The sequence below is a fragment of the Alosa pseudoharengus genome, unplaced genomic scaffold (genome assembly GCF_046254945.1).
Source record: "Alosa pseudoharengus isolate Yale_2024_CS ecotype anadromous, Long Island Sound unplaced genomic scaffold, YU_APseudo_1.1 YU_APseudo_1.1_scf_5, whole genome shotgun sequence".
NCBI lineage: Eukaryota > Metazoa > Chordata > Actinopteri > Clupeiformes > Clupeidae > Alosa > Alosa pseudoharengus.
Genome location: NW_027468837.1, coordinates 43,128,674 through 43,138,673, shown reverse-complemented (window position 1 = coordinate 43,138,673; position 10,000 = coordinate 43,128,674). Strand labels below are relative to the sequence as shown.

At 40.9% G+C, this 10,000-nt stretch overlaps 1 protein-coding gene across 1 annotated transcript in view; it reads left to right on the top strand.

The window, feature by feature from the left end:
• The window catches only part of LOC143104502 (semaphorin-3F-like), a 138,021-nt gene that overhangs the window by 82,602 nt on the left and 45,419 nt on the right, over window positions 1-10,000 (top strand). The window lies entirely within an intron of this gene.

Sequence of the window (10,000 nt, the reverse complement as noted above, 5' to 3'; positions counted from 1 at the left end):
GGAATTTCGCCAGTTAGTTTGTTAACATTGGTCATTCCTTAACTAAATTTTACGGTGGCCACTAGGGATGTAAAGATTAACCGATATGTATCGGTATCCGTTTTTAACGTGAAAGATACAGCTACATCGATACGTGAAGCCCCGTATCGGAAAAAAACTGAAATGAACCGGCGTTATATCGATTTACTTGTTATGAATCGGTTCACAACCTTTTCTGCTCGCTCAGACTCTCATTTACGTTCCAAGCAGCGCGTTCATCCCACTTCCGGTTTTGAAACTATACGTGGTACGGAATTGTGGGTAATGCAGTTCGTTTTTGGTTACATTCATTGCCCAAAGTTGTTAAATGACCTCATTACCCATACATCTACTGCAACTTAAGCATGTGACAACTTGCACTCGGTCGGCTTTTGTTTTTCGAAATCCAGCGCGAAATTAAACACTTAGCATTCCTAAACAGCAACGATAGTCTGTAGAGTAGCCTTACCTTTGATGAAGGGATTTCCTTAATGTTAAATAATAATTTGGCCCTTGCTGCTAAAACGATGCACAAATTATTAGCCAATGATTTTGTTCATATTCACTCAGACTTGTGGCATTATAGGTTTCTGCATTAGGTCTACTGTTGGAACAAAATAAGCCCAGATAGTTAATTGATTTGTAGGCATATTTTATTCTTGTAGGGTAGGCTAGGCTAAATGAGAAAAGGCCAAGAGTGTCTTAAGCACTGTTTTATTTTATTTCGGTATTGTCTTACCTCAACAAGGCTACAGCTCCATGAAAACAATCAGATATAACTATAAAATCTGTAAAGTCTATAAAAATGTATTTTTATGTTGTATTTGGCTGCTGTGTTTGACTGAAATGTAGACTATTCTTTTTTCATTTCAATACAGTATATGAAACAAACTTCAGTTTAGATAATCATATTCACACATTTTTTTGCCTAATTGACAACCATGACCATGATAATTGATAATATAAAATTAATGTGCACCATGAGCAAATGATAAAAAATCTTTCAGAATGCTTTCCATTCTTGAACTGCATCGAATTGCATCGAATCGCATCGCATCGAATCGTACTCAATCGTTTTTTATAAACATGTATCTTTTCTTGTAATGAATCGTGCCCATGTATCTAGATGCGAATCGTATCGTCTTTTACATGAGAAATTCACACCCCTAGTGGCCACGTTGTTGCCCCTTGTGTTGGCCGTGATGCCCCTTTGAAAATCGGAGGTTCACAAACCACTGTGGCCTTGAAAAAAAAGTGACTGCGCACGGCAAGAAAGAAAGTGCGTCCAAATTCACCCATCCTTTGCTGAACTACTCCCGAAGTAGCCTACTCGTCACACAGACATCACATGTATCACATCACATGAAAGAGCTTTTTCTCAGCTTTTAAACGATGTTAGCCGCTAGTTGTTGTGGTAAATGGTTCACGAGAAAAGTAACTTTAATCATATTACATTCTGCATTCATACATTCATATTACATCTCGGTGGAATACTTCACAAACTTTTCCCTCAACACATGACGAACCATATATCAGAAGAAACAGCAGACCTTACCGAACACAAAGGTGTAAAGCATTACCCTGACAGTTAGCCATTCCAGAGTAATCTGGTTTTACATTTGCAGCAATGTCTAAATGCATGTCTCCAACTTTGGGCTTCAGGTTTCACAGTGTGTTTAAATTGTTCAATACATGATTTCATAACAGGCCAAATACAAAATAAATGTTACAAATATTGCCTAGATATCTGTAAATATTAAAATCAGCTGACTAAGAGTTTGTCAAAGTAGCCTTAATGATCACAAAATGCTAAGCATGCATGTAGACTATTTGAGTTTCTTAAAGCTGAACTGTACTTAAATTGTTCAATACATGATTTCATAACAGGCCAAATAGAAAATAAATGTTAAATGTGGCCTAGATATCTGTAAATATTAAAATCAGTTCTATGATGTACAGTTCTATGTATGTCATGTTTCATGGTTTTGTACTATTTCATACCGTGATGCAGGTCTGCTGCTGTGAATAGGCTAAATATAACTTTTATAATTTTTATGTAGCCTACTATAATTAACTTTGGCCTAGGTACCCTGACATGTGGCCTTTGTGCCCCCACCAAATATGCCCAACTGTTTTCATGCACTGTAACTAGGCTCGCGGTCCAGACAGTAAAATAAACTAGGCTCGCGGTCCAGACAGTAAAATAAACGAGGCTCGCAGTCCAGACAGTAAAATAAACTGTTTTCATGCACTGTAACTAGGCTCACGGTCCAGACAGTAAAATAAACTGTTTTCATGCACTGTAACGAGGCTCGCGGCCTTAAGGTTTTGCGGCTTCCGTTATATCTCTGCTGAAAAAAACAGCTAGAAAGCAGCTTATGCTGGTAGCTGGTTTTAGCTGGTCTTTGCTGGTTTTCTTCCAGCTCTTGCTGGTCTTTGCTGGTGTAGCTGGTTAGGCCACCAGCTGGATATGCTGGCATGACCATCTGAGGAAGCTGGTCATGCTGGTTTGACCAGCCTGTCGTGTGGGATACAGCTGGTGCAAGATGGTCATGCTGGTCACCAGCCTCTCAAGCTGGTCATGCTGGTTTGCTAGAATGACCAACATAAGCTGGAATGGCCAATTAAACCAGTACTATAGACCAGCAACACCAGCTAAAATGACCAGCTTAAGGTGGTACGACAAGCAAAACCAGCTGAATTACCATCATAAGCTGGGAAAAACAGCTGAAGGTATGTTTTCGCAAGAGTTTTGCTGGTCTAGCAGGTCAACCATCATAGGGTGGTCAAACAAGCTGGTTAACAGGCTGGTCAACCAGCAAACCACCTTTAGCTGGTCAGGCTGGTTTTTTCAGCAGGGATGACATCAGCCCCCCACAAAGGAAATAGGTATACACAATGTGTTGATTGTGTTAATATTTTTTAACACATTATGTATTTCAAAATGAATCGCGGCGAGTAACGCATTAATTTTGACAGCCCTAGTTTAGAGTAATACAGTGTTTTTCAACCACTGTGCCGGGGCACACTAGTGTGCCGTGAGAGATCATCAGGTGTGCCGCAGAAAATTACCCAAATGTTACTCACTGGTCCAGAAAAGCAACTGTTGCATCAAAGAATTTATAACCACATGCTCTCATTGATTGTATGATTGCACTATTTGTGGTATGCAGGCATTGTACAATGGGGGCCCCATATCCAGAATTCACAGAATCATCACATATCCAGTCCAACAACAATTAAATTAGATATAGTCACCTACAAATGAAACAGAGGGCGCTTGTTTTATTGAGCAGGTCTTGCATAGAACCCATAATAAGGCCATATCTGTGTATTATTTGAAATTTTAGGCTATGTTTATTTTTTCTTCACACAGGATGTTAGTGTGCCGTGGGACATTTTAAGTGTCAAAAGCGTGCCGTGGCACAAAAAAGGTTGAAAAACACTGGAGTAATATAAATGAAATATAAATATGTGCAGTGTTCCTATTAGCAGTTACTTTAGCAGAATAAATATGGCTATGTAATATCCCTGCTGAAAAAAACAGCTAGAAACCAGCTTATGCTGGTAGCTGGTTTTAGCTGGTTTTAGCTGGTCTTTGCTGGTTTTCTTCCAGCTCTTGCTGGTCTTTGCTGGTGTAGCTGGTTGGACCACCAGCTGGATATGCTGGCGTGACCATCTGAGGAAGCTGGTCATGCTGGTTTGACCAGCCTGTCGTGTGAGATACAGCTGGTGCAAGATGGTCATGCTGGTGACCAGCTTGCCAAGCTTGACATTGTTGGTGTAAGATGGTCATGCTGGTTTGACCAACATAAGCTGGCATGGCCAGTTAAACCAGCAGTGTAGACCAGCAACACCAGCTAAAATGACCAGCTTGAGGTGGTACGACAAGCAAAACCAGCTGAATAACCATCGTTAGGTGGGTAAACCAGCTGAAGGTATGTTTTCGCAAGAGATTTGCTGGTCTAGCTGGTCAACCATCATAGGGTGGTCAAACAAGCTGGTCAACAAGCTGGTCAACCAGCAAACCACCTTTAGCTGGTCAGGCTGGTTTTTTCAGCAGGGATGAACAATATGAACAACATGTACAGATATGCGCAGTGACGGTACCACTATATGTTATGTAAATTTGTACTTAAAAGCTATTAAAAATGGGTTTTAAGGTAAAAAGTAAGGTAAGGCATTTGTAGGTGAAACTGAGCGGTTTTGTTGCGTAGTATAAATGGTGTGTGTGTGTGTATGGGGGGGGGGGGTATTATCTAATCCAGTGTTTTTCAACCTTTTTTGTGCCACGGCACACTTTTGACACTTAAAATGTCCCACGGCACACCAACATCCTGTGTGAAGAAAAAATAAACATACCATAGCCTAAAACTTCAAATAATACACATACTGTATATACAGTGGGCAGTGCTTCGACTTGGCCAGCTTCCCTCGCGGTCCGCGCGCGGGATCACGCGACTTTAATTTGTATTTTTCCAGTGACGCTGCAACGATGAACAACCGGCAGAGGTCTCAAGTGAGCAGGGTGTCTCGTAAAAAGAAATGGATTTGGACAAAATATAGAGCATAACCTCCGTTGCTCAGCCAAATGTCTTCCTGTTACGTCCTGTTATCACGGAGTTACAGGCGATAAACGATTTTTGATGGTCACAAGTTTACTTCATTAGCGTTTATTTTTTTGATTATTAAAGAGTGTTTTTCATTTAAAGGGCTTGACTATGTGCTTATTCAGAAGAGCATTTAGTGCTCTCCCCAATCCCAGACGTTCACATTGCATGTTTGTTTGTAATGGATGCAACCGTGAGATACGCTTGTCATAGGTGCCGATACCATGGGTGCTCCGTCTCTCGGGCACCCACTGAAAACATCGAGCACCCACGTGTGCCAGCTTACAGTCCCGGCTAAATTTACATTAATTTAAAATCAAACATCGCAGTTGATGTTAAATTCAGCATCTCTCATAATGTGATTGGATATGTTGCTGTTAATTCCCTACTCCATATACTAACCACCAATGAGAGCGTCTCTCGTATGAAAATTCCTGACACTTCCCACCTGAAGAATTAAAGCAAGGCTTTGTCGGGTCTTCAGCCCTGAATGTTTAAAATGTATATAGCCCTGAATACAGGTGCTTTATGATGGTATCTTGCTAATTCACTGAACTGCATTAGGTGACACAAATGGTATTGCCTTTGTCTTATAACTCCTTGTCTGAGCGACTACCAGGCCTATGGTTTTTAAAAGTCAGATGTTCCCTGACAAAGACATTCGAAAATTAAGAATGTTTATTGACTTGAAAAATACACAAATTTTTGCAAACTCCCTTCATTCAACCCTTGAAGACATCGTGGTCTGGTGTGCTATGTAGATCGTTTCTCGTACCATTTCATTTCTCAGAATTTAGGTCTACTAGGCCTACAATAACGTCATCACCAAATACATCTTTTATTTTTAGTTGATCAACTACAAAGAGTAGCATAGGCCTACTGTGCACAGTGCACTGACGACTGTAGCAGCCCAAGGTAACCAGTTGTTGTAGATGAGAGGCAACCCCTTGTTTCAGATAGCCTGGACAACATGTTACCTGGGTGTTGCCTACGTTATTAATTAATGGTAGCCTACAATAGTTAATTGATTCGCGTAACATATTAGTTGGCTCAAAGAGTAGGGAATCAGGATGGAGAGAGTCACGCGTGTGTTGCTTTTGCGGGATCAAATCCAGTTTAATGCTAGTTTTCAAAACATATATTTTTTACATGTCTTTTGTCCGAGTGGCTGTAATGTAGCCGAGAGCTCATGGCGTATGAAAAACGACTTCAAACCGCCTAAAACAACTTGTTTGTGAATGTCTGACAACTGCTGCAGCGCATGCACGCGCAAGGAAACCAGTAGGTGGAGAAACCAGAAGGCACACAACACCGGAACGATTTTAAGGCTATTTCGCATAGGCTACTCAATGGTGCTATTTCACACGCATTATAGCGACCCCCACTCACCGGGGTTAGGTGGAAGGTGTTAATAGACGATTGGCGTAGCCTACAGTAGACTAGGGCTGTCAAAATTGCTCAAAAATGACGTTTGAATATCCCCTCTAAAATAAACACATGTATTCGAATATATTGGAATATCTAGGCTATATTATTTGCGCATTATGTCAGTGACGCGCATCATGTCATCTGTTTTTAACTTTTTGTATGGTTATTGCTTGACAGGGGGGATCCCAAGCAGCTGATATTCAAAATGTTGAAACTATTTCGGCAAAGCCTATAAGCAGTTTAATTAAATGTAATGTTAGTTGTAAACAAACGGGCTACTTGGTGAGGCTTGGCCTCACAGATGCGCTTGTGCCTTAAATGGGCCTATTAACTGACCGCCCAATTCACGTTGGCTGGGGGGCAGGGGGGGCCATCAGACATTTGTTCCCAAGGGTCTATGAATTGTTAATCCGGCCCTGCCCCCAACAAATGCAACTTTCCACCTCTGAGACAGCTTAAAAGAAGTCTAGAGGACTCCTAACTCACTAAGACCTACTTACTGTAGGCTGCGCAAACCACAGGCCTTTTTTTGGGCAAGCCTGCATTCGAGGCAGGCCTTCTGTTAAAGAATTTTATATAAATCCTGTGCTAACAGTAGCCTCCTACCCCCCGCTACCACAGCTGTGGATAGTGTGGCATGCTCACGCTTTATGTCTCCTTCTTGCAAACTAGGTCTATAGCCCAACCATTTACGTCTTCAAAAAATAACAACTTGCCAGATATGCCTTGATATCTTTGGGCTTCATTCAGCATTTTGTTCTTCCACTGGAAATGACTCTTCTACATTTGCTGTCTGCTGCTTTCTGTTTGTATTGTTTAGAAAATGTTTGACGTCTTGACGTTTAATGCATTTAATGCATTAAACATTGTTTGCTGGTAACCAGCCACAAATAGCCTACAGATTCTTGTGTGCGTACATTCTCTATTCTCTCCAAAATGTGCCCGTTCTATAGGCTGGCTAAGTGCGTAATTCTGCGGCATAAGATGTATTTGTTTATTGTACAGAAAAATAAAAATAACCTGTCAAGCAGTCAATTGACTACATTGCAGTCAGGGGCGTAGCACCAAATTCTGGGCCCTATGCACAAGAGGTGGCCATGGCCCCCCCCCCACCCCCCCAACCAACCAACCAACCACCGGCTGTAAGCATGAAGCATTAGGTTCACAACTAACTACTATCTAATCACACATTGAATTAATCTAACTTATTACCCAAGAATTTCTGTTTTATTTGAAGAATGTTTAAAAGCTAGAACATGAAATTAATGAAAACACATACAAATTGAACACTTTTGGCTGAGAGAACAGCTATCTATAGCTAACTGAGTGTGATGCGTTTCACAAGTTAGCTTTGCTACTAATTTGACAGCCTTTCCTCATGAACCTATATAACATTGAGCCTACTAAGTTAAGCTATTAGCTCATAATAATTTTCGAATTAGTAGGCTATTGAAATGTTGTGGTAGGCTATAAATCAGGCATCATGTTATTTCTAATTTTGTGTTAATGCTGTTTTAGCACTGGTAATCGCGGATTCGCGGTGGTATTGAAGTGTTTTGTAACCTTCAGGAGTTCATTTCATTTGTAGACTATTGCTTTCACATTGGGCTCACCTTTCTTGGGAAAGAAGGCTGTTAACACTTGTTTTCCCTCATTTCTTTTTTTTCTCCCTTTCTTGCCTCTCTTTTCTTTTCTGGGAACCGGATTTAGCTTTCTTAGACTTAGATATCTTCACACCGTGACCGTCTGCATTGCCGCTTCGGCAGAATGAACGTTACTTCAAAAATGCGCCTAGCAGGGGAAGGCGGACTGAACCATTTCGTGCAAGGGAGAGGGTGCCTGCCCTCAAACAATGTTGGCTTGGACACAATTTAATACATCAATCTACTGATGCATTTACCCGAAATATTTGCATCTATATTAGTTAATAACATTTATTAAGATCTTTAAATTAAGGAAATTATGTATTATTAAGGAAAATAAATTCAACTCCTTAGGGGCCCTCCCCCCACTTGGGGCCCGGGTAATTTATTCCCACTTGTCCCCCCACTACGACGCCCTTGATTGCAGTCAATAAGTAGGGCAAATTACGAAACCAAAACGTGGGTCATAGTTGTCTAAGCCTCTGCTGTGAGGCCAAACCCATGAACAAAGACGCATTGATATCTGCAATAGAGTTTTTTTTGGCGAAACAAGCTCACAGCCGAACGACTCATAGCACTGATGGGAGAGGCAACTGGCATGTGATCTCCCCACGGGCCAATGGATGTACAAGTTTTCTCCTGTGCCTACGATATTTAATCCAGTGTTTTGTCAAGTTGCAAAATGCTATTCGTTTTGACGAATTTTTATGATAGTATGAAGTACTTTTTGTATAGGGTACTATCTCAATTGCTTTATACTCAATACTTGACCAATGGCTATTGCATCTGTCTATTGAAAGTGAAAATGTGGCATGTGATCTACTGTGTAGGCTTCATAAAATAAAATAAACAGATTGCTAATGGCCTACAAGCTGATCTGGGGTGCGTTTCCCGTACAACTACGGAGGTTAGCTTTTTACTAACAGGATGCATCGTTCAACTAACCAACATGTAAGTTACGACTGTTTCCCAAAACTGTCGTACTTACATAGTACTGTAAGTTTGGACTATGATAGTTTCCAAACTTCAGTAGTCTGGACTAAGGTAGTTAATGACGTTTAGTAGCATGTGAACGGGCACCTGCACATACTTCTGTGGCGCATTGCGTTGAGGCCGGCAGATGACAGCCGCCGTTGCACAGCAGTTACCAGTCCCTTGTCCAAGAGTTCGAATCTGGGTTAAGATTTTAACAACAATATTGACATCGTTGTTTACCTAAGTTTATCTTTTGTGCAGATCATATTATCAAAATCCGAATCAGCCTTCTTGGCTTGGTTTGCGTAAACTAACAAGGACCCCCCCCCCCCTCCATGAAAATCAAAGGCTACATATTCTCAGCTGAATCGTCAAAAAGTGCGCACCACCTTATTATTATCTGCAGGTGTGTGACTTTTACTTACGTGCACATGGCTGCAAATTGACTTTTAATTTATGTATTTTCTGCCTTGGGCATTTTAAAATATGGATGTATGGTGGTTAGAATTGTAAATATTAATTAGAAACCTAAATATATGTATACTTATTCATTTGCAAACAAATAACTGGCATCAGTGACGTCTTTGACATGAAGATCCCTGGAACTATGCTTCTACTAGCATTCTACCACAGGTCGAGAGGTGTAGTTGTAACTACACAACTTTACGATAGTGGTTGCGAACGTTCGTTGCTACTATGGTTTTGGGAAACACTAACGTAGTGTAACGATGCATTGGACTATGTAAGTTCCAAATATGAATGTAATTCTGCGGCATAAAGCTGATGTATTTTTTTATTGTACAGAAAAATAAAAATGACATGTCAAACAGTCAATTGACTACATTGCAGTCAAGAAGTAGGGCAAATTAATTTACGAAACCAAAACGTGGGTCATACTGTAGTTGTCTAAGCCTCTATAGCGTAGCCTGTTAAAAACGTCACAGAAGCCTACCTAAGGCTACAGATTAATTCTGAACAGTTATTTCTCTACTGGCTCAATTATCACACCACTGTTTTGATTTGCGTAGTTGCGTTACCCCAACACTGACAATAATGTAGACAGCAAATTTCGATTTTCGTTACCACCGTGTAGTCAAGCCTTAAGCCATACCCAAGTAGCCTAAATCGAGGTAAATCAAGCTTTTTCAGAAGGGGCGGCAGACAGAGCGACGCACAGTGGCTGAAAGTGGTAGTAAAGCTTCACGCAGCTTCACGCCTCGTAATGCGCGACTGAAGTGGCCATTTGAAAGCGATGCCCACTGTAGCCTTATTATGGCTTCTATGCAAGACCTGCTCAATAAAACAAGCACCCTCTGTTTCATTTGT